Source organism: Sebastes fasciatus, chromosome 12 (assembly GCF_043250625.1).
Source record: "Sebastes fasciatus isolate fSebFas1 chromosome 12, fSebFas1.pri, whole genome shotgun sequence".
Taxonomy (NCBI): Eukaryota; Metazoa; Chordata; class Actinopteri; order Perciformes; family Sebastidae; genus Sebastes; species Sebastes fasciatus.
The window spans coordinates 22955604-22981214 of record NC_133806.1 but is presented as its reverse complement, the minus strand read 5'-3'; the positions used below and the strand labels follow the sequence as shown (position 1 = coordinate 22981214).

The 25611-nt window shown below is 41.9% G+C and overlaps 1 long non-coding RNA gene across 2 annotated transcripts in view; it reads right to left on the bottom strand.

Moving 5' to 3' along the window:
- LOC141779405 (uncharacterized) overlaps positions 1–25611 on the bottom strand; it is a 127238-nt gene that overhangs the window by 44464 nt on the left and 57163 nt on the right. For both annotated transcript variants that reach the window (XR_012596282.1, XR_012596283.1), the window contains exons 3-4: positions 22685–22822; positions 7775–7853 (exon numbers count right to left, since the gene is read on the bottom strand). This is a non-coding gene — a long non-coding RNA (uncharacterized LOC141779405). The remainder of the gene's footprint in view (positions 1–7774; positions 7854–22684; positions 22823–25611) is intronic.

Below are 25611 nucleotides of genomic sequence, written 5' to 3'. Positions count from 1 at the left end.
TATATGCTGTAAGGAGGAAGGGGAGGAACGAGGAGAAAGACAGGGATTAGGCAATAAAAAGACAGATGAGATCAAGAGACAGCTCTGACACGCTCAGGCAGCGTATGCTTTCTGTGAGCCTGGGAGCAGCTGAGCTAACCACACACACACACACACACACAGAGAGGCAAACACACACACATGCACAAACGTTGTGATGTGGTTAGCTGTGACTTTGTATCTGACTGGGTGTATATATGAGATGTTTAGAGAGGGGCTGTACTGTAGGAAGTTGTGCCAGATCCCCAACACCACACCCCACCATCATAAGGAGAGGGGGACTTAGTGGGCTTTGGGCTTCTGTTGTGGTTTCTTTAATTCTCTCCCTCTTTTTTTTTTTTTTTTCCTGTCTCTGACTCTCACTCTATCCCGGTCTGTCTGTTTCTCGGTCCAACGCTCCGTTTCCCTTCGGCTGTTTCTCTGCATTTTCTTCTCTTCTATATCCATCGATCGTTTCTCTCATCCTTAACCCCCTCCGTCTCTCACTTTCTTAGAGGCAAGGCACGTCCACGACTAATATTTGCAGTGATCTAACGCCGTGGCGTCCGCATTCACATAGGCAGTGTGAATGTCTCTATAGCTCAGCAATATGAAAAGAGCTTGTGGCAGTGTGACTATGGGACACTATGGAAGTGTGAGTTTCAGGGGAAAGTCAGATCTGTGCCACAAATGGTTAAATAACCTGATCTTTTTTGGCATGTGTAGGCCTAAGTGTTGTAACATGAACACAAGAGGAGTTTAGATTATGACTGTAATAAGTATAAGAGAACCTCCTGCCAGATAAACCGCACCGCTCTGTGATCATAAGGTGGTGGGCTTCGATGAGGTTTAGGGCCTCAGTTGTGGTCGCTTTGTACTTCGGTGCTATTCTTTTTCTTTTTTCCAGGATTATCATGGCACTCACTCAGCATTTCTCCATCACTCAACCTCTGTCTCTCTTTCACCCCCAATTTCTTTTTTCCTTTCTTCTTCAGAGTGAGATTTTAATATCCTTTAATGACTTGAATATGATACGTACAATAACCAGAGCTACATTTTGTGCTTTGATTTTTCTCAGACTTTTCTTATAGTTTCTTCCCCTCCTCCCTCCTCTTCATCTCTGTTCTTACATAAACCTTGCTCTGTATGTGAAGAAAAAAAAAGCTATACCTCTTTGTAACTTTAAAAGGAATTGTTAACCTGCCTTCTGTGTCACTAGCCACGCAGGCTACATCAAGAGTCTTTGATTTGATTTTGAGTAATCAGACAAACCTTCACACACATGCAAGCCACCACACGCACAAATCTAGACAGAACCCTGGGTGCACTTATACACACATGGAACCCAACAATCTGATTTTCTGTCTATATAAACACACACACGCTCACACACGCTCACACACACTCTTACCATCCACCCACACACCCCCTTCTTCCCCTGTTTCCTAAACCTCAAACACCCACACACTGCTTCTTGATTCAATTAAACCGCAGTCAAGTCTGGATTGTGACATATACCCCATGGAGGGAAGTGGGAGATGTGTGTGTGTGTGTGTGTGTGTGTGTGTGTGTGTGTGTGCGTCTGTGTGAATCAGAAAACTTCATGACCTCCTTTGCCATGGCCCTTCCTGCTCATTGTGGTAATGGATAAGTGACCTTTGACCTCCTAATATATTCGGTGCCTGCCTTCCACTGCTGCTCCCTGTGTTTCTTTTCCCCTCCATCTTCTGTTTTTTTGTTCTTTCTCTCCCTTCCTGTCTGTCTGTCTCCCTGTCTCCCTGTCTCACTCTCAATCTCTCCCTAATGAGACGGGGACTGTCCTCCCTGTGGGGAAAGGGGTCACAGCCCCTGACACACACATACACACCCGGATTAACATACAGACGCAGACTGCACACATGCATACACATGCAGATAGGACACATGCAGACATGCACACATCCACGCAGATAAAAGGACAAACCCCCACCACTACCGCCACATACAAACACGCACACACACACGCACACACACACACACACACATTGACCCAGAAATCCCATCTCTATTATGCAGAACATCAGTTAGCTGATGGTGGAGCTGATTATGCAGCTACCCTCCGCTAGCCCACAACTCCCTGTTGGATATCTGCCTTTAAAACCCCAATCCCAAATGTCTTTTTAGCATATCAATAGAGAATTATATATTCCTAAACAGTAGGACCTGCATACATATAGCGTTTCACAACTTTATCATCATGTCACCTTATGAGCCTATTTGAAAAAAGACAAATTTCAAACTAAAAGCGTCCAAAAGTATCATTAAGCTGTCACACTGATGTAAAGATTACAGAGGTTCCCCATCATGATTTGTTTCTCAACCATTTTCATATATTCTATAAATATTGTATAAGAGAGTGCAGATATGTTATTTTCATAATAGAAAATGAGAAATCTTGCTGTTGGTCAACCTCGATGTATCCCACAGAAAATGTTACAGGAGTGAGGATTTGAATATTTCAACACTTGATTGGATGCGCAACTCTCCTGGTTGAATCATCAGAAAAACTGAAAAAGATTTTGATCATAAAAAAGTACAGAAAACGTTTAGTAGAGTAGGTAAATCAAGTACTGTATGAGTGCTAAAGAACACTGCTGTAAGAAACATCCAATCACCAATTTCTGTTGCGTGGGGGCGGCTGTGGCTCAGCAGGTAGTGCAGGTCGGCCACTTATACTGCACTCAGATGGAATCAGGCGGACGATAAACCGGATATCATGTTAGTGGACGAGAGCAGGATGGTGAAATTAGGTGAGGCCAGCGGAGAATTCCAGCAACGGTAATGGCAGTCGGATTGCCGTCCAAAGTTGAAATATTAAAAAAATGTTGACATCCTCCGCGAAATTTACAACCGGAGGTTACGTAGCTCGATCTAGAACGGAGAAAGTTATTTAAGTTTGCAGTAGAATATTAAGAGAAAGCTGCACTTTATAGCTACATGTATTACTGGAATAATTACATAAAATAGTAGACATGAAATAATTGTATTTAATATATTTTATTCCATCACCATAGCAACATATCGTCATACGTGTTTCGTTTTGCCGTCCTGCCATTCCGTCGGACTGTTTGTTTGTTTTTCCCCATGCCGTCCAGAAGGTGTTGTCTGTCTGCCGTCTACCATCTGCCTGATTCCATGTGAATGTGGAATTATGTCTACTACACATCGAAGTCTCCTTGGTTAAACAGTGAAGACACAGAACTGACGGCCAGACTTGCATGGTAGCTTGTTGCCGTTGTGTGTTTCGCTGGACATGTTGGAGAATCTGAATTAATTTATTTTAGGATTTCAAATAACGTTTTGATCAATTCAGCAAGTATGGCATAAATGGAGTATTGTGTTCCTTATTGCAGTGACATAGCATCAGATTTTGTGGCTCTGACTGGCATCTTCTCTGTAGCCAGTGAAGTTCATGTGTGGTGTAATATGCAGCATCAATAAACATTACCAATTTATATTATATTATTGTTTGTGTACAGTGGTATTGTAGTTAACTTCAAAAGCAAAAATGTGATTTTACAGTGAGGAAAGAATACTTATAGTCCTCTCCAATCCATTTTTCATTCTCCAACGGCAAATTTGAACTTCTAAAATGTGCGTTTTCTTACTTTGGATATTCCTACTGTCCTACTTAACATACTGCATGCTGAAAAGTTATCGTGGCAAATCAGAGAACAGATGGCCTGATGTCACATGGATGAGTTGGTAGCTTCATAATCAAAAACCTGTATTCTTTTGCTGCATACTGCATTTATCTTAAATCTGAAACCTCCGGTAGAATGTGAACCAGTGAGCAGCAGCACAGAAACTAACTTCAGATCACTCTAAAACATACCTTTGGCTTGACTGGGTCCCAGAGGAACGGCTTTATAGATTGGTGCAGTGCCGGGGTGAGGAGTGGTGACCCCAACAAAGATCGCTTGCTAAGCAAATACGCAAAGTAATCTGGCTCTGTGTGTGTGTGTGCGCATATGTGTGACCACACGTGCATGCAAGTGTGTCTACATACGCCATATGCTTGTGTATTTGTCTGCATATGTGTATGTCTGTGTGTTTGTGTGCGTGTGCTTGCCTGCTGAGATTGTGGTCCCTGTTGCATGTTCATTGATAATGCCATGCATTGCCATTCTGCATGTTTTAGCTTGGTAATTGAAAGGCCATCTGTGGTCTACTGGGGAGGTTTAGTAAAGGGTAAACTACGAGGCTCATTATTTTAGGAGAGGGGTAGCCCTTGGAGGCCTAAACAAATTAGTTTGTGTCCAGTTTAACCTTCAGAAAACTCAATTACTGTAGGTGAGGTGTGTGCATGTGCCATATTCATGCATGTTCTTTAGGAGTTGGTGCACACTCGCATCCATGTTCTCAAACAACAGTAATAAAACAAAGTCGAGCTGACCTGTAATTCTGGGTAGACAAAACCAGCCACTACTTTGTCAAACAGACAATGTTGTCTTAGGCAAAACTTTGTCCAAGAGCACACAAAACAAAGAAAATTGATTACACAGAGTGAGTGTGTATGTGCCAGTCTGCCTTTGTAAGTCTGCTTGGTCCATAAACATGGAAACAGACATGACCTGCATGTCTCAGCAGTTTCCTGTGTAAGCCGAGCTCTGTGTGTGTGTGGGGGTCCCAATGGTTCTCCTGTCACTCCTCAGGCCGGCAGAGCAAAGCTTTCCACTCTATTAGCGTGTCTCAGTGTCTGCGCACCAGCACATGTGTATCTGCCTTTACATGTATGTGTGTTTCCATCTGTCTCCTGTCACCAGCAGTCCTCTCTGCACCATTAGGACCTGTTAAGATCAAGGGTCATTTCTCCAAAGGTCAAAGTTCACCCTTCAAAAGGTGAAAAGCCACCAGGGTCAGGTCTGGTGTGAGCTGACATTGAACAAGCACACAGCTGAAGGCTTGACAACTAACACCTTTGGGGAACTTGGAGAACATCCCACGTGGGCGGGCCTTCAATATAGTCAATATAAAGACATACCACAGTTCTCCTTTATAGGTAAAGTGACATGGGAAACTGCCCTGACAGATAAGTGGTTACTGAACAAAAAACAAAAGAGTAATATTCAAAAATTATGAATGACTAAAGGCCTTAACACACCAGTGGTGTTTTTTCGTGCAGTTAACTCGCACGTCAATATATTTTTTTCAAACTGTTGTTTTTGTCATGTACTTTAACACAGAACGCAAATATCACACAGCGAAAAAGCAACAGAATTTTTTTCCCGGAATGAGGACGATACATCTGAGCTTTCGCACCGCAAATAAATGCATCATCCAATCACGTTGGGAAGAATGAACATATTCAAAACATACACTATGGTGTACAATAACACAGAGGCTCTGTAATCCAAACTATGAATGTCACAATACCAGAAATTTAGGAGTCAATACCAATACCAGTGAAATTCCATGATTCCTGATACCACGGTAAAAAACAAAAACAAAACAATGAACAGTGATAGGAAATTAAACTAATTCTCACTTTTACCTGAACGCACCATAATGAAACTCAATGCAACCTCCATTATCTTTAGCTGTTAACTCTGCAGGACTGTGCTGCCCACTGGCTGATAACAGTTAACGTTAACTAGCTCTCATCTTGCCAATTTCGACACGGATTTGTTGTTCACAATGTAGGGTTATCAGGGAAAACAATAGGGTACGCGTCGATTTCGAGTTTACTAAAAACAAGTACTGTCACATATTCAGAATTTTGGCATTGATTTAGTACCTAAGTATTGTTTCTTGTGAAATCCCTAGTCTGAACCAAGACTGCAAACTGTATTACTCCTTTCAACCTTGACAATAGCAGCACATGCCAGATCCACTCCTTCCGTTCTTACCTTTCACAATAAAAGCCCTAGACATATATGCACTGCGTAACTGCTTACCAGAGTGCTCAAATTCAATCAGAGCATTTCGCTAAAAGGAAACTCAGCCATCAGATCATTTGAAAAAATGCTATCACATATATTTTTTCACATACATGCTTTGATACAGGCCAAATAATTATCGGAATATACTGTAGCTGTTAAATAAGCTGTATGCTATAGAGGGATATTATAAGAACAATAAACATCTAAGTCAGGAAGAAGGAGGGAGAACTGCCTGAGAGATGACTCATTTAGAAATGTCTCGTGTCAGTCTGTGTTGAAAAGAAGACTTGAAAGGGGAGGAAGTCCAAGTTCACCCTGGAATTAAGGATAGGGGCTGTGTGGCTTACATACACAGACATCCGTTAACATCTACACACAAACACACCCGCACCCTCTCACACTAGCACACACACACTGCCTAGACAAATATCTCACCCATGCACCAAGTCAACCCGTTCACCCAGCCTCAGCAGTTAAAAACAAAGTTTTCCCCTCCAGCTAAACTCAAGCCTGACCATAATTGAGTCTGGGCTTTCAAGTGATTTTTATTGAATTCCACTTCACTGCTGTATTTTTATTGTTTTGACTTTGTTTTCTACCCTGCTGCACTCTGTTTTATTGTGTGTGTTTTAATGTTTGATACCTTGGGTAGACTGGTGAAATAAATGTCATCATGCGCCGATACATTCTTTTCTTTATGTTTTATTTTGAAGCATTGCATGATGATATTTGCTGCAATCACTGCTGGGATATTTGCAGTGATGAGATATGGTTATGGCAATGCAACCACAAGGCTTAGAACTAGTGTAATTACTACATTAAAATCTGATCAAAGCAAAAGCATAACCAGATTAACCATTTATAACTATCGATCCATCAAACTAAAATGGACGGAGTCTCAACCGTCAACGACCGTTCCTTCGATCGATTTCTCACTTGGCGGGTGTATTGCTCAGGACCCAAGGAAGTGCAGTGTTGAGTGCAAGCTCTTGAGATCTACGGCAGGGCTGTAGTCCAGACCAACATGATCGAGTCCAAGTCAAGTCCAAGACCAGGTCCAGTCGAGTCCAAGTCAAGACCAAGTCAAAAGGCAGTCGAGACCTAGTCAAGACAGAGTCGTGAGCAAATCGAGTGCTGTTTAAGACCATAACAGGCAGTAGTATCTTTCCAATTCTAATATAGTGATTAAGAAGTTGGGATGGACAGAAATAATCTATAAACAATATTGGTCTATCTTATAACATCAAACTAATCAATGCATAGAATTTACGTTAGGTTTCATTAATGAACCTTCAATTTGATCCGATATCTTGCACTCATAGAACTGGAGTTACATCTACTTTTTTGCTGTGGAGGCCCACATTGTGTTTTGAGGATATTTTAAGCAGCAGCGCTTAGCATCTAGCATTGGCGATGTGCTGCTTTTGAATGCATATAGGGGTAAAACTGTGTTGGTAGAATCAGGCAAAGTTCAGTACAACTGACCCCAAATCAGCAGACAGGAACAACTTGACCAGTTCTCAATAGCTGAACCCGAGACCAAGACAATTCCGAATCCAACAAGGCACAAGTGCAAGACTTCAAAAAAGTGGTCTCGAGACCGGACTCGATGCGTATACTCTAGCACTGCAAGGGAATGCAACTATGTCATGGCAGGTGTGTTGCTCAGGATCCAATGAAGCGCAGTGTAGAATGTGAAGTTGTTTGGATGAGCGGTTCTCGAGAAAGCTGCAAGCAGCAATACAGGAGGCCAAGCAATCTGCCCATTCCGAACAGGCCCACTTTGAACAGACACTGTACTAGTAACCATAAAAATGGGAAGGCACCATACCTACATTTCTGTCTGCATTGTTGCTTCCTCATCAGTGGCTGTAGCTGCACAGCCAGAGGTCGTGGGCGTTGTAAAGAATGTATCTAAGAGATGAGATAAGAAGTAATTGTCAGTCATTAATGTGCTATGAAAAAAAAAAACACTAACAATTATGTCTCCTTCTCTTACACATAGATATATTTCACATACCACAAACGGACAAACAGTATATATGGGTATACAACATGACAAACTGGATACACCATAGACTGGTCGTACTGCCCAGTATGCATAGACCCAAACACACACAAATACACAAAGCTTGGACAGGCATAATGAGGGCTAATATAAGGCTCTGAGTTGATGTTATCACAAAAGAACGGAGTAATTTAATCCAGCAGGGAAAGAGCCCAGAGCTAACTCCTGCTGCTTTTTTTCTCCTTTATTGTATTGGCAGGAAAGAAACCTTGGTTGCCAAGGCAATATTTTGTAACAATTGGGGTCATTTTGTTGAATGGACAAAAGTCTGGTGCATCAATAAAAAAGTAATGTTATTGGCAGTAATCATCAAAAAAACAGTTAACTTCATTGTCCATTTCCCAACATTGTCTGTGGATCACTCCCTCCTTTCTGCATTTTTCTCTGTGTCTCACTCTTCAGAGTAAAACATAGTTTTGACCCGTTACAGACACCATTGATAAAATAGTATAAAATAGATACAGACAGGTATACAACAATACAATAAATGTTGAAATATGAGCTGTAATAAAGCTAAATATCTGCTGCCTCTAGCTAATGTGTCTGTTAACAATAACGCTGACATGTTTTATCAATTTTGCGCACATTCCTTGATGGTCCAGCCGTGTGTTTCTACCCTGAACTACTCATATTGGTGAAATCGCTAAAACTCTGAATTTACTCCCAGCCCACACAAACACAAACCCCTTCAACCCCCAGGGTGTGTGTCTGAGTGTGTGAGGGTGTGTATATGTATGAATGTGTGTCCATCTTCTCTCCAGTTGAACAGGATGTGGAATGTCAAAAGGAGAGGGTCAAAGGTCAAAGCCTGACTAAATAATTACCAGATACTCTTTGCGACGACACACACACACACACACAAATTCAAACACACACCTTCACGACTATATGGGTTGTTATTTTTGAAATGTCTGGACAGTGTCTTCCTTTGTGACCCCCTTAGCTTGTGCCCACACCTTCACCTATACACAAACACACACTTGAACATGCTCTCTTTCCCCTCCTTGTCTCACTGGCCCTCAGACACGCACACATACACACACACACACACACACACACACACACACACACAATGTCCGAGCCCGAGCGCTTGTCCCACTGACAGGCTATCAGTCAGGAAACAGAGGGGAGAAAAAGGAGACGAGAGCAAGAGCGAGAGGCACGGTGGCTAGATTTAGCCTGTCAGTCACAAAAGGTCAAAGGTCGCACTGAAAGCCCATTGACATGTATGCAGACACGCACATATGCATGTGTGCACTAACACACACAAACACACACACACATACAGCAGTGTTCATCAAAACAAGGTCAGAAGTGGAGGGCAGACAGCTGGCTAGGTTTACAGAGAAAGAGAGAGAGCAGACAGCTGGGTAGTTTTACTAGCGTCTGCCCTTTAAATAGAGACTGGAAGAAAGTTTAAAGAGGGCACAAGTGAATGTTTACAGCAGGGCAAAGAGGTGCAAGCACTTATTTCAATTGTTCTGAATGAACTTAATATCAGTAACGCGCCTTCAAGAATTCATGAGCACATAGAAAGGGAATAATGTGATCAGCGAAAAGAGGGACATAATGTAATTGAATCAGATTAAACTCTTTTGCCACACAGCTTAGCCCTCTTTTTTTTGGCATCATTTTGTAAACGGTTGAAACAGAGGAAGGAAGCAGGCAAAACAAAAACACTCCCTGTGCCAAATCCTCTGTTTTTTCAATCTGTATCACTGTGACACACCTAATCACCCAGATTAGTCTAGACCGGGACACGCCAATTCACCTCCCGTCTCTGGACTAAAAATCCCCTGTCCTTTTAAGTCCACACCAGGGTAATTAGCGCCATAATGAGAAGACATAAGCAAAGAGACCTGGGCAGAAAACACACACACACACACACACACTCAGACAAATGGGTATATCTGCACACTTAATCAAACAAACTGCACATGTACACAAACAATGTCATGCAATCAGACAGGTAAGGTTATACACAGAGGCATGCGCTTCCCCTAGACTCCCAATAACCACATGGCCTACTGGTCAGGTGTTTGTGTTCACAAGCTCTGGCCGAGACAAATTAGACCTTTATTGTCTCTGACTGCTGTAGAATGTGCCATGGGGGGGAGATAAAAGAGTTGAGATCAGGTGGAGAGAGAGGATGAAGGATTTTGTAATAGATGGTAATGAAGGTGTTTAGTGGTTAACTTTCAGAATGAGCTTCTGATATCATTAACAATTGATAACTGCTCTTTGTCAGTCAGTGTGCGCTGTGCAGACATAGTTTCCTTTTATTTTCATGTAGTGTTGTCAGCAGGCAACCTCCTGGTCTGAAAAGTGAAGACAATGCGGAAGTGCCTTAAACTTGCATTCTTTCTAATAGCCAGCAGGGGGCGACTCCTCTGGTTTCAAAAAGAAGTCTGATTGTATAGAAGTCTATGAGAAAATGAGCCTACTTCTCACTTGATTTATTACCTCAGTAAACATTGTAAACATGAGTTTATGGTCTCAATCACTAGTTTCAAGTCTTCTTCAATACAGCATGATGTTCATTTAGTAAATTATGGTCCCATTTAGAGTCAAATAGGCCGTGAAGCAGGGTATGCTTTAGGGCGTGGCTACCTTGTGATTGACAGGTCGCTACCACAGTGTTATCCGGTTTGACAGTTGTCTGCATTTACATCTTACAATTTGAACACAGTGTGTTTTCTGTTCATGAAAGTTATTTGTAACATTTTGGTCGCCTAAAAAGTGTCTTATTCAACGTTCGGTTTTACTTAGCTCCACCCTCTCGGGTCACTTCTGATTGCATAAAAAACAAGATTGCCACGGCCAAAATGCCAAACCCAAGGCTTCAAAACGGCAGTCCACAAACCAATGGATCACGTCGAGGTGACTACGTCCACTTCTTATATACAGTCTATGAGTATCGTTTGAGTGTAGGTGGTGCTCACTGTATTGTTTGTTCAGGGAAAGGCGGATGTCCTTGGTCATGTTGTGATTCCCAGGTCTTTATCTGCGGACACAGAGATGTCAGAAAAGACCTACTTGACAGCAAATGATTTGAACAGAAAAATTTTAAATTGTTTATGAAGTGAGTGCTGGTTGAATCAGTGCAATCGAATAGTGAGAGGGCAATTGTGAGTGGCAAAATGTATTTGTATGACAATGTCTTGTACGCCACTTTGCATTTGTTTTGTCTTCCCAGTAGGATTTATTTTCATAGAGTACCAATTTCACCTGCAGGGACCCCACATGGGGCCCCAAGGATGAAAAAGTCTGAATAATGCGATCATTCAGCGCAACACAATAAGCCAGGCCAAACCGAACAACATGGGTGGTCAAGGTAGAGCGGCCAGGTGGGTTAGAAAGGGGGACCCGAGGAAAGGAGAATGGAGTGGAGCATGTGGTCAACGCAGCGGGAAACCCAATGGTCATTTCACCCATGGACACACACACATACACACACCAATTGATAGACCTAGTGATAAAATGAAAGATGCATGGTTAGCCAAACATGGAGACAAACAGCAAGACAGGCCAGAAGCCAGATGAACAGATAGGGATGCATGCAAGGCTACAGTCTCACACACACACACACACACATACACACACACAGACACAGACAGACAAACTGGTCAACCTGGCCAGACAGGCTTTGCTTTGCCTGTGGGGATGAGCAAGGGTAAGCTGGGATACACAGTGATTTGTCTTATTAATGTTGCGCTGTCTAGGTCATAAAAACGACTTCCTTCTCACAACTCATGCAAGAGTAATGCTTTCCTGGTGATTTTATATTATCATCTCATCTCCCCACCCCGCCATTGATCATGTGTGTGTCTAAGGAAAGGTGAATATTAAGTGAAGGTTTGTGTGTTTTTAAAAATTCAACAAAACATTATACTGTGTAAAAAGTCCACACGTGCGATGCAACGTAGGTAAAGCATAGGTACGAAGTGAATGTGAAAGCAATGCTAGGGTTAATATTTCATTTGCAAGATCACTTATATTTTTTATAAGGCTGTGTCAAGTACACTACAAAAGCCATCCATCTAACAAGAAATTTCATCTTGCATTCGGCCTTCAAGTCTGTGTGGGACTGTTTTCAATGCCGCACCTGCCCCGCAACACAGTTTCTAATAAAACTCGGGCCCCATCCCACAGGACAAATAAGACACATGATATTATGGATGTTTTTAATCTAAAAAAAAAATGCTAATACAGTTACTCAGCTGTTTACTAAGCAACCTTTAGAGGACTTATCCATAAAAGTAAAAAAAAAAAAAAAAAACACCTTGCACCAGCTGAAGGCAATTGGAGCTAAAAGTTCATACAAATTATTATGCATCATGTCCTTATTCCTCAAAGTTCATGTTGTTTGGCAATGAATACAAACCAGATGTTAGACCATCAGATTTCAGAGCAGCATTGTTAGTTTAACTGTTATCAGAATGAAACCATCTACACAATACCCAAAGTAGTTAGCTTATCAGATTTGGATGCATACAGTTTATGGAAGACAGTGCATGGTTAGGCCCATTAATAATAGTAATAAAATGGTAGTAATATCAGATGTATCACAAAATTCATTCAAAGATGATGATGCTGACCAAATGCGTACACCTACATGAGAGTTAATGTATACCTGCATCCGCAACATTTGTTTCTTCTGTCTCTGACTTAAAATCCCCTTGCAGCCCTCTAATAATACAATAACAATGATACAAATAATAATCCAATCAGATGGGCAGATTTGTTTGTTTGCAGTTGCAAACTAAAAACAATATGCTCTATAGAACCCTTTCTGTGTGTTCAGACAGAAAGCGAGGAAGCAATTTTTTGGGGCAGCACGACTGCATCTGAAGTCAATGTAGAAACGCAATTATTCACCCAAAATTCACACTTTCCCCTGGGCTTTACCAGTCTGCTATATAAACATACAGAGACAATAAAGAACAGGAGAGAGACGGGAGGGAAATAACAGAAAGAACCAGAGTTTCTGGTGCATTCTGAGTTCAGTCAGAGCCTGAGCTGAACATAACTACACACACAGGGTCAGTGCATATGTTGCTTGCTAGCATACAGCTATCGTCCGTGTACATTGGCTGTTTGGGGAAAACAAACACAAACGGTCAAGCGTGTGAATGATGCTAAGCCAAAATTTGCTTCGCTTTCTTACTGAACATACCGTTAAACTCCATAATCCTCTGCTATTTTTTTCTGTATTTACTGTATGTCCATTTTGTGAAGTGCCAAATGTGTTCTATTAAAAACACTTCACTTAAATTGGCCTTGACTATGTGCATGGGTGTATTCATACCACTGTGCGTGTATTTATGGCTCCATGTCTACAAATCAAACACTGCTTTTTACATTTTTTCTGCCTTGTATGTGTACTAAACGTCCAAAATGGTTCGCCTGCCAAGTTATAAAATAACCCGGATCTTCCGGCAATCTTGCACATATATGGGCCCATGTTTCCTTTAACCCCGCTTCCCAGTCGCTCCGTCTCGAGCTCGTCACATGAATGGCAGCATGAAAATAACTCTGGATTTGGCTATTTTAGGACCTAATGATTTAAATTTCAAGTGTTCTTACTGGGAAGTTGATTTACCTCAAAAAATTGTTTTTACCAATGTCTCTTTTCCAATGTAAGCCTATGGGAAAACCTATTTTTGGGCCCAATGGCATCATGTGACGGACACTGAAGTTGTAATTCCACCATTTGGCCACAACGAAAATTGCCCAGTGCTCTTTCTGGGGGCATGGTACTTGCATGTGTAACAGTTTATCCATCCTCAAAGTCTTTCTGCATATCTGCTTAAGTCTAATTCCATCCATATTCCCGTCATGAGATATTTCCCACATTTCGCAATACTTTCTGCACAGATACTCCATCTAAAAAGACATCATTACCTCCGCCAAGGCCGAAGGGCTAGGAAGGAGGTTATGTTTTCACCGGCGTTGGTTTGTTGGTTTGTTGGTTTGTCCGTTTGGAGGATTACTCCAAAAGTCCGTGATGGATTTGAATGACATTTTTTGGAGGGGTGGGGGGTAGCGTGGCACAATGAACAATCCATTCGATTTTGGTGGCGATCCGGATCATGGTCCGGATTCAGGATTTTTTTTAAGCATTACGATCAGCCAGAACATTAAGACCTCTGGATATAACACTAGCGCAGTGTAACTGATGACGCGTTGATGACGCATGACTCCGCCTTCTTCCTTCAGAGAGAGAGAAAGAGAGAGAGCGTGGGGTGGGGTGTGGGGGGGAACAACTGCAGAATCAGCGTTTTTTCAAATTAAACTCTGTGAAATTACAGTTGAGTTCAACCAAAGCACACTTGGTGGTTGTTGGAAAGAGTAACGGCGATGGTTTAGATGAGTTTTATTTTGTTTCTGTCCAGTTTGAATGAAGTGTTTTACGATGCTTCGCTACGTACAGCTGAACTCATAAACATAAACAAAAATACACGTGGATGATGGCGCAAGCTGAAAGGAGAGGGGGGGCGGAGGTCTGCGCCCGAGTGCCAGCTCTAGTTTGAAAAGAAACTACAGCACCAGTGCAAAAAAGACACAGGAAATTGAGAACTGTAAAGTGGCTACTAGCTAGAGCACTGTTATCTGTGCATTCATGTCCATCGGAGCCAGACTATAATAGTGCATTATTACGATGTGGTGTGACAATCCAATCTGATGGCAGTAAAAGCTCCACCCAACCACACTGGGAGTGGAAAGATTTCATGCAAACGCCGTCTCTCTCTTGCTAAACCAGGCGAGGGGAAACGACGCGTTGCACAATGGCTCTGTTGTATTATTAGCCCCTCAGAGGAAGCTGCAATTGTCGGATCAGACTCCAAAAAAAAGAGTAAAGTAAGTCTGGGAAAATATCAGCTTCCTGTCCATGACTTCAGGGTTTAGCCTGAGTAAGTGTTTGCCTCTGCCTTTCTGCCTTTCTCATGCTTCACACACTTTCTGACCCTGTTTCTCTCCCTCCCCCGACCACCCCCCTTCTCACTCCACAGTTATTTGGCTGGCTACTTGTTTACTCGGATCAAACTTGTCAGGGAAAGCCGAGTGAGTTTAAACAACACGAGCACACAGACACACACCGATCCAAATTAGCTGGCATCTAGGCACAACACATCACTACTAAAACACCAACTACCCCAGTATCTGATTCTCATACGGCACACCAGAGATTATTACTGTAATTTATGCTGACATAAATAAATCATTCAAATCTGTGTGTGTGTGTGTGTGCACGCACATGGGAGTTGAGATGGAGAGGAAGGCTGAGAAGGAGTGATAGTGAAACGAGAGACAGGCTATACTTCATTTATTATCATTATTATTTGCTCTAATGGTCAGATTTAGTTTCCCAGGAGCTCTTATAGGCTCCGACGCTCAGTGGGAGCAACAAACTCTCAGAAATAAGAGAGAAAGAAGGGAAATACCAGGACGTCTCCTTCCAACTTATCTGGTTGGTAGCCAGCCTGTATCTCCCCGGGGCAGCACACACTGTCTGTCTGACCTCAACTGAACTCAACTCATCTGCAATAGTAGGCTCACTGCTCATGATGTGGAGCTGGAAGAGAGGGGGTTTGAAGAGAGCTAAAGAGCGAGAGAGAGAGAGAGAGAGAAGGGGGAGCTGGAGAAACTCCTTTTATGTTGCTGGCGAAGAGGCAAAACCTAAGTCAGTCTCTTCATTTAATTGCTGTAAAGAAATTTCACTCAAGGGGCTAAAATTCGTCAATATTCCAAAAAACAATTCAGCAGTATCCATTTGCTGGAATGCTAGAATTACACACCACGTACAACACAATTATGGAAATGCTTGATTGGGAATACATTTTAGAGGAATCTAAAGGCGCTTTCACAAGCCGACATTTAGTCAGTTTTAATCGAAACTCTGGTGCGGTTCAACCCTGGTGCCGTTCGTTTGGGCAGTTGTGACTGGACTTGCCAAATGGACTGTTGCTTGTGAAAGCACCTTAAATTACGGATGAAACCGACACATTGTAACTAACTGCGTGGACAGCGATAACCTGTACATTGAAACATGATCACATAGAAAAATAAATGGAACATTTTGACACGCTTATCTGCTTTCTTGCTGAGAGTTAGATGAGACGATTGATACCAAACTCATATCTGTATGCGGAATATGAAGCTAAAGCCAGTAGCTGATTAGCTTAACTTAGCATAAAGAGTGGAAACAAGGGGAAACACTAGCATGGCTCTGTCCAAAAGTAACAAAATCCACCTACCACCTCACCAAATAACACATTTGTTTGCATTTGTTTAATGTATACTGTTTTTAATCTTAATGTTGAGCTAGACCGACCAGCCGCTGGCTGTAGCTTCATATTCATCATCCACCTGCAAACCACCACCAGCAAAAAAACAAAAAAGGCATTTCTCTAAATTTCAAGCTATTCCTTTAAACAAATCTCTTTTTGTACATTTATGATTGAGGTATATTGTGATGAATAGTGTGCTGAATTTTCCTCATGTTATCTTAATTTGAGAGATGAGAACTAAAGTACACAGAAGTTAATGATTTACTCTTACCTACTTCTGATAGCTTTTCTTCTTCTGTGAATGAACATGAAGTTGTGTAGCTTTGGCAAAACCTTTTTTCCTAATAAATCCAATGAAGCATATTTTGAGTTGAAAAAAAAAAAGAAATATTTGAAAGAGAGACATAGAAAGACAAAGGGATGGGAGAAGGCTCTCAGAGAGAAATCGTGAGGAAAATAAACATGGAGGGGAAAGAAAGAGAGAGTTGAGATCTTCTGAATGAGAAAAATAGAGGATGGAGTGATGCAAGGGCAAGAAGAGAGGGAGAAAGATAAGGAAGGAAAAGGAGAGTGGGTGTTCATAAGCGTAAGACATAGCGAGGGAAATGATGGAGTTGGCATCAGAGAGCAAAGGTAGAGAAGGGGAGTGATGAGTTTGGAAGAAGAGTTCAGCAAAGGCCTTGGATCCAATCAAAAGACTGTTTTTGATTCTGTTTTTCATTTCACCTAAAATAATGTTTCAATACTCCCTTGCTCATAGCTAAGCACCAACCTTGGTCTCTGAATGGGTACTCGTTTTGAGCAGAACATTTCTCTGTGGCCTCCGATGAACTGTGCAAACTCACTGCGGCTGTATTGGGGAAGCAAGCGTTGCTGGATTAGCTAACCTTGTTTCACACCCATGAAGATTTATTCTCACTTTTGGAGATGTGGTTTAAAGCTAGACACTTGATTGTTTAACATTGCTTGAGATATTTGACCCCCAAAGGTGACAGAACAGAGACAGTTTTGGTTGCATGAATATTTAGTAAGAGAGCCCTGCATCAGTGAACCAAGACAAGTTAGACAAGACTGACACACCATCATAAGTGAAATCAAAACTAAAGGTTATTTATCTAATCATAATAGTGTCATGGGTTGCAGTGCCAAATATACACAGAATGGCTTTAATCATGTGGTTTGGAGGATGTGGCATATATATATATATTTTGTTGTTTACATAGCTGGGCCGGATGCATGTGAGTCCCTGTGTGTGTGCCCCACTGACTAGCTAATCACCAGCGCTCTCCACTGTGCTCATATGGCGTTTAGCGCTGATAACGCCATCCCGATCCACGGCGTCATTGCGGAAGCGTAGCGCCCACCATCCGGGTCCCCCTCAGGTAAACATTGTTAGCTCTGTCAGCACTGTTGCTGTTGTTAGCACCGTTAGCTGCTAGCCACCGGCTCAGCCGTCGCCATGTTGAGAGCCATGTTGAGGCAATCCCTCAATCATAGATATATTCTGAACTTTGAGTTTAGCACCTTTAAAAATAATTGAAATCAATATTTATTACCCAGTCTGTAGATGTAGAGTAAAGGAATGAGAACAGGGTGCAGTATGTTCTTTTTTTGCATCACTTGTATTCTTGGGAGAAACAAACCCTGAAAATGTTTCTAAAACTTTTTACAATTTTATTTAAACATTTTTTGACAGCTCATATTTCATTTTGGGGTAGAATTCTCTTTCAAAGCTTTAAGAATAATGTTATGGGACAGTGATGTAAAAGCCAGGAGGTGTATCGGTAGCAGCCGTCATAAATATAGGATATATTACTACAACAAATTCTAACTGAAATTTCAGCTCGGTCCACAGTAATTCTCATAAGAAATCAAATATTGATTAAGATCGATATAGAGAGTGTGAGTGGTGCAAAAAAAAACAGAAAAACAGGGAGTTTTTCAAACTGTGTGAGGTCTCAGTGGTAGCGGTGTTTACAAGAAATGAGCAATAGGCAAAAACATGTAAAAACAAACTGCACACATACAGTAGTGCAATGGTCACACAGCTGATACACAAGTGTCCCACAAGTGCACATGGTCACATCAAATGCACACAGTGAAACAAACACATGTGTGGAGTTCCTCAGGGACAAACTTGTTTTTCAGAGACAGACCAAAAATATTCAATGGCAGCCGAGTGCGCACATTTTCCTGCGAACGCATAAACACGAGTATAACTTTCTTTCACAGACACAAACACAAATGTGAATTTTCTCAAATCCACAAACTCATAAAAACACACATGAGGCCTCTAACAAATTCAGAACAAAACCTGCATGCATCAAGCTCTTCACAAACTCATACATATATGCATAAAGGTTCCCACATGCACACACGTGCAGTGTGGCTGTCTGCCTCCCACATGCAGTGTTTGTGACGCATAGGAAAAGTCATTAGACCCGCACTTCCTCTCCAAACAGAAGAGAAAGAAGAAAAGACCGTCTTACATGAAACACACAGGAAATGTGTGGGTGACTGCCTGTATGTGTGTGTGTGTGTGTGTGTCTGTTTGTGTATTTGTGCATGTGTATATCCTCTGGTCTGAAGTCCTGTCCCTAGGGCTGGTGACCAATGTCTTGTAATTGCTTGCCTTTGATTGCTTTCATTGAGTGGAGTCGACTACAGCTACAATTACAACCAATTAGAATGCATAGCTAAGGGTTGGCTGCTCAGCAGACAAAGGTGATCTTGTAGGTTCTCCCCCTATTTTCCAGACTTAGACTTGACTGAATTACATTAAACTGGAGAGTACCCACTATAATGTCAAGTTAGGTTGTTCATATAGCACAGTTTAAAATCAAGCCGCGGTTGACCAGAGTTCTTTACACGGTAAAAAGGAAAAAGGCAGAAATGAATTGACACAATGACAAAAACACATATTGACCTATCTAACACACATCTAAAGCCAGCGAAACTAAGTGAGTTTTCAGCCTGAATTTGAAACATTCGATGGTGAGGGCTGATCCAACATGTAGAGGGAGACAATTCCACAACTTGGGCCCGGCCAACAGAAAAGGCACAGTCACCTTTTACGCCTCGAACGCTTATCCGATGACCTCAGTGTTCTAGGAGGACAGCGGGAATGTAAAAGGTCACTGAAATATGCTGGAGCTAGCCCGTTCAAAGCTTTAAAAGCGAAAAGTAAAAATCTTGTAGTGAACTCTAAATTTCACTGGCAACCAGTGCAATGCCATTAGAATCAGACTAATATGGTAGGTATAGCTCTAATCTTTTAATGTGTGTGCTGGATCATGCTGGATGTGATTTTCAAACAAGACAACAAGATGTAAAGCATCTTAACTCATCTGGCTTTAACTGACTTCACAAGTTTCATTTCTCACTTTGCAAACGTACAAACGGTTAGCAGCTTCTGCTTTTTTATGGAACTTATGGTTCTACTTCTGTAACTAATCACTTGACATATAAGGGTGTGTGTGTTTCTTGTGTGTCTTCATAATACAGGAGCTATAATTTTGCATAACGTCCAAACCAGCAGTTCCTCGTGTTTCTGAATGTGCGTGAGTGCATGCTTATCCGCATCCTCTGTCAACAGCAACAGCCTGTGGTACAGTATGTGTGTCTGTATATATATGTCTGTGTGTGTGTGTGTGTGTGTGTGTGTGTGTGTGTGTGTGTGTGTGTGTGTGTGTGTGTGTGTGTGTTCCTCTCCAAACTGGCCCAAAGTCAACTGAAATAAATGATCCACTGCTGCAGTTTGGGAAAATCAGGCCATTAAATAAGCGTTATCAGTCACTATAAGTACCATAGATGTGGGTCAATACAGGCCTACTACACCCAATAGTAGGTTTTATCATCTAGTCACATGGTAGATCACCAAAAGAAGGTATAAAAAAAACATGACAGCGACCTCCAGCGACCGTAGTAATTATGACAGGAGCAGAAGCGGAAGTTCGGCGCTGTAGTATATGCAGAGTGAAATTCCATAAGGGGTGGAGGACGGTGGTGGTGGATGCAACACAAAACACAGGGTTTTCATCCAGGAGGTTGGGTTAGCATCACGCGACAACAACAACTTGTAGTTGTCTGTGTGTTCACAAGTGTGAAGTTTCACTTCCACTGTTCTATGTAGTTATTTTAAGCCAAAACATGATGTTTTTCCCTAAATTTAACTGAGTGGTTTTGTTGCCTGAACCTAAAGAAGCCTTATCGGTTGTGTTCAAAACATAATGTTTCATTCAGTTTTACGTATTAGACCGTGTAGCTTTTATATTTCGCTTTCCCTTTTACAGCGTAGTAGGCGTAGTAGGCCTGTATTGACCCACATCTATGGTGCTTATAGCGACTGATAACGCATATTGAATGGCCTGACAGTCAAGGAGGACAGTAAGAATATAACGGAAATAGGAGCTCAAGAAATCCAAAACAACAAAGACAGGAAGAGAGCAGAAGATAGAAGGAGGCCGATGGTGAATCCTGGGGTTTGAACATCTGCTGAAGCTTCAGGAAACTCAATCACTTCATTGCTGAAGGCGAAAGTCTTAACCTGTCTGCACTAAATCCTACCAACATACAGTACACACGCACACGCACACACACAAAATCGTTAAAACAACACAGACAGGTGAAGGACAGCTTTTCTGACTTCCATGGGGAAGAGTGCACCCCCTCACACACACACACGTACACACACACACAGTGGATTAATTTGGACACTGCGTCTCATCTCTGCCTACCTCTGCCATGAACATCTGTCTCCTCAGCAGGATCCAAACTGCTAATAAACATGCAAAGGCATGCTCACGTGCACATACACATTCACATGATCTCTATTTCTCTCTCCTCACTCTATCACACCTACACACCTCCTTCAGTCAAAATAGATGGCTAAATTTGGCCCAGTCTCCATGTGTTACTGGTGCGGTATTTCATCACTGTCAGTCTTCATACACACCTGCACCCACAGCCACCCAGCACAGCTAAGACATCCTCATCTCTGGGTTGTTTTATTTACCTGTTTGTTTCTCTTCCTTCACCTTTGGGAGACAGAACTATCCATGTTCATGCAGTAAGTTCATACTGATCCTTGTGCAATAGTAAACTGCATTATGTTGTAAGAACCAAGCCACCTGTTTCCCTTAAGATTCCCTGGGGTGTGACTTTCTTCACTGCTAACAGCAAACAGTCACTCAGGTGTTGTTTATTGGCACGTGAAAAGGGAAAAAGGTCTGTGTGTGCAAAGTTCTCTGAATATTCCACACAGAATTGGAAATCCCCCCCCCCCCCCCCCACACCAGCTGATACAAAAACAAGTAGGTGTTACTAACTGTGAGCTTTAGCTTTTTGAGCTTTAGGGTGAACAGTTTACAGTCTTTAAAGGGACAGTTTTAGTGTTTTAGGTTCTAATCTTTTGAGGATGTGTGCGAGTGTCCCTTTGCATCTTGTTGCACAGTTATTATTTTTATTCAACCACGATAAAACTAAGTGTACAGTAAATATTTGTCAAAAAATGCATGCAACCATGTCCTTGTGAGGTTGTATTTTAAAACGCGTTGTGCCCTGAAACTGACTTTCTGTTTGAAAAGGGGATACTGCGGTGAGGCATAATGAGGGCAAAGTGAAAACCACAGAAGCAGATTGATAAAAATGCCACCAAAGTTAGGCCTAAAACAGTATGAAGCTTAAACCTTTCAAAATGTCTAACACTTTCAACCTTAGCTTAAACTATTTATGATAAAACAAACAATCAGTGAGGTTTATTATGGAGGATTATTTGTCGAAAGTTTTCCTGGTTAGCCACTTCAGGCTGCTCTCAAACTGTGTTTCATCCTCTTCACTTTCACAGTCAAACTTGGTTTTGTGGGTTTATGAAATGAAAAGGTCAACATTTCCTGTTTTAACAGTAAACAACCTACATGTACACTCAAGCGGTGTGACAGTATCATTTTTGAACTTTTTGAGAACTGCTGCAAAATGTCAGTGTCGGCTGTGGGAAGCTGCACGTAGTTTGTTGCATAATGAAGTAACCCTCTGTTGCAATCTCCCTTCAGTCAGTTATTTTGAATAGTTTAATATCTTCCAGTTCAGTATACTGTATACTGTCCACGTTGCAACGTGTTTACAGTTAATTCTTATTCCTCATGTTGGGGTCAGGTGAAAAAAAATAGTAAGAAATGTGCTCTCATTTAATTAAACCAGTGTTGTTCATTATCAGGCATTTCTCTAAAACACTGCTAAATTACATGTACATTCATAATTTGTATAAGTTTTTATGCATTCAATATTCCCATCTAATTACATCATGAATGCAGGGAGCACGGTAGCTGTAATTTAAAAGCTTATTAGTGTATATTGCCTGTAAAAAACACATTAGCTTAGTGCCTTACCTTGGCAATCCAATTCCCCTGTACATTCCCTGTTGTAGAGGTCTGGAGCCGGTGAGGATTCCTCCAGCGTTAATTAAACCGTCTGTCTTGGAGAGAATTAAGGTCGTGATCTCCCAGACCTCACCACTCCCACACTCCCTGAGAAGAAAAGGGAGAAGAAAAGAGACTTAATGAAGGAATAAAAGGATGAAATGACTTAATGAACCGCCTAACGAGGCCTGCGGCCGTTTAATAAGGGCTTATTAAAGCTTAATTAGAGCAATAATCCAGCTTGTTTGGAGTCAGTCAGTGTTGACTTGTGGCTGATTGTGTTTTTATGGTGACTGCATAAACAAGGAAGCATTGACATTCCACGGGAAGGAAGACAAGTTCAGCAGTGTGTGTGTGGTGCAAAAAATAGGGATTCCATAAATGATTAGATGAGAGCTTCAGGTGACCTTTCAATCACATAGAGGCCCTGCAGTCATTATCTGGTCACATGTTGAAATCCAATTCAAACACTCTCCCATCTCCTCCTGAACATTACAACTACTAAACCCCAAAGCAGATCTAAATACAAATATGGACTATAAACATGCTGCTCCATGAATGTCAAGGTAGCCCCTTTCGTCACTACTTAAAACGCAGGTCCAGTATATTTTATTTTTCGTTTTTTATCATTCTGCAGCTTCCCAGTGGTGTTTGTTATGTATTCAAATTCCAACATTCAAATCTTGGTCAAAGCATGTATGTTTTAGCGTCAAAATGCTATTTTTCCCACGTGACAAGATGTCTGTTTCTGCATGATGACGCTGCTACATATACAGTATATACTGTATCCAGCCTTATAATCAGTGTATTAACGTTACATACAGTAACTTAGATGGCAGACTTAGATGGTGGTGGCTGTGTGGATGCCATGTTAGTTTAGATCCAAAAGTCACACAATAATACGAACAAACTAACTGATCCAAGCAGCCAACAGAGTAGACATGTAGGCCAACAACTCCTCTATTCTGCAAGGGTAAAATGACTGTTTTTGTGAATGGAGTCTGGTCTGGTGGCTTTGAAGACGATGGTATAACGGCTTCAGTCCCCCCATTGAAAAGGGCTGTCTGATGGCGAGGTAAAGTGGTGAAGATATTCAAAATATAGCATATACAGCCGCTTTACCTCACCGTCAGACAGCCCGTTCCGACGGGGAACTGAAGCTGTTATATCGTTCTCTTCAAAGCCACCAGACTACATTCACAGAAGAAGTAATTTAACCTTGCAGAACAAATGAGTATACATACAACCCCACTTCAAAAATCCGAACTAACCCGTTCAGTTATTTCCAAACTCAGCACGGCTAACTTTGACTCAGCTATAGTGTTAGTGTTCACATTATTCATAACCTTATTGATTAGCTTTATAATTAGCTTATTTTGGTAACCACTGAAATCACTGCTTTTTGCAACGGCTGAGTGGGCGTTTCCTTTCGGAAAAAAAATAGAGCAGAACGAAGATGGACCCACCCTTTAATGGTCGAATTTTCACCTTCTCAAAGACAAACATCCGTCATATATGATACCTTCACATCCCTGTGTGACCGCCGGAGGTCCAAGCACCAGATATAGTTTCACAGATCCTGTTTGTCGGATCTGATACATGGAAGTTGCTTTATGGACCTTAGCAAATGAGTCACGTGGTTTGTATAACCCTAATGATTCAGCTAGCAGACTCCTTACCTCATTGATTCAGAGACAATACACAATGTTTCCTCCATAGACATCAACATGACTCACGCGAGTCAGACACCGAGCTTCATTGTGCCTAAGGACACATCTAAAGAGAGTGTAAGGTATACAGCGCACTTGAGGCTTCACATTTTCATTATTCAGACGGTGATGCCATCACCCCTCAGAGGACTGAGTCAACCTCACAGCATGTTGTATCCTACTTGTATGGGAATGCCAAACCGCTCTCATTACTACAGCTCTCTGCTCCGGCTCTCTGAGTGATTCATTCTATATCAGTGATTCAGATGTTTAAATGCCCTCAGGCCCTTGTATGGGGTTAGCAATATCCAGTGGTCCCAGCAATGAAAGGGGTTACTCATCCTTCTTTCTGATCATGTGAGCACCCACCAGATGACCCTGTTAAACAATACAATGTCCTGAACCATACAGTATGTTTATGAGATGTTGATTCAAATAAATTAGATGTTAAATGTGACGCCACCCAGTACTGTATGTGCCTGAAAGAGAGGTAGTACATGCAGATAGGATCTAGATAGCTGTTCACAACTGCCCCGATTTTATTTACAGTAATGGTATGCTGTACGGGGGTGTATAAAAAGCAGGCCAGGAACATAATGACCGCAATAAATGCCAACAACATCATTGTACAACCCGATATCACGGAAACGTACCTGCCATTTCATATAGTCTAATAATTACCTCCGCCAAGGCCAAAGGCCTAGGAAGGAGGTTATGTTTTCACCGGCGTTGATTTGTTGGTTTGTTTGTTGGTTTGTCCGTTTGGACGATAACTCCAAAAGTTTGTGATGGATTTGAATGACATTTTTTGGAGGGGTGGGGTGTGGCACAATAAACAATCCATTAGATTTTGGTGGCTTCCGGAATTTTTTTTAATAACTCCGATCAGCCTGTGCATTAACACCACAGGCCACCACAGGGGGGCAGGGACGTACATGAAATCTGCCTTGGCGGAGGGCTGCGCTCTCCGAGTGCACTTCTAGTACTTTCTTTATACATTTTTTTTAACTGAGAAATATTTATATACAGCCCTTGAAATCATTCAAGGGCCCACCAGCCGTGGGCAGCTGTGGCTCAGAGGGTAGAGCAGGTTGTCCACCAATCGGAAGGTCGGTGGTTTGATCCCCGGCTGCTCCGGGTCACATGTCGATGTGTCCTTGAGCAAGACACTTAACCCCAAATTGCTCC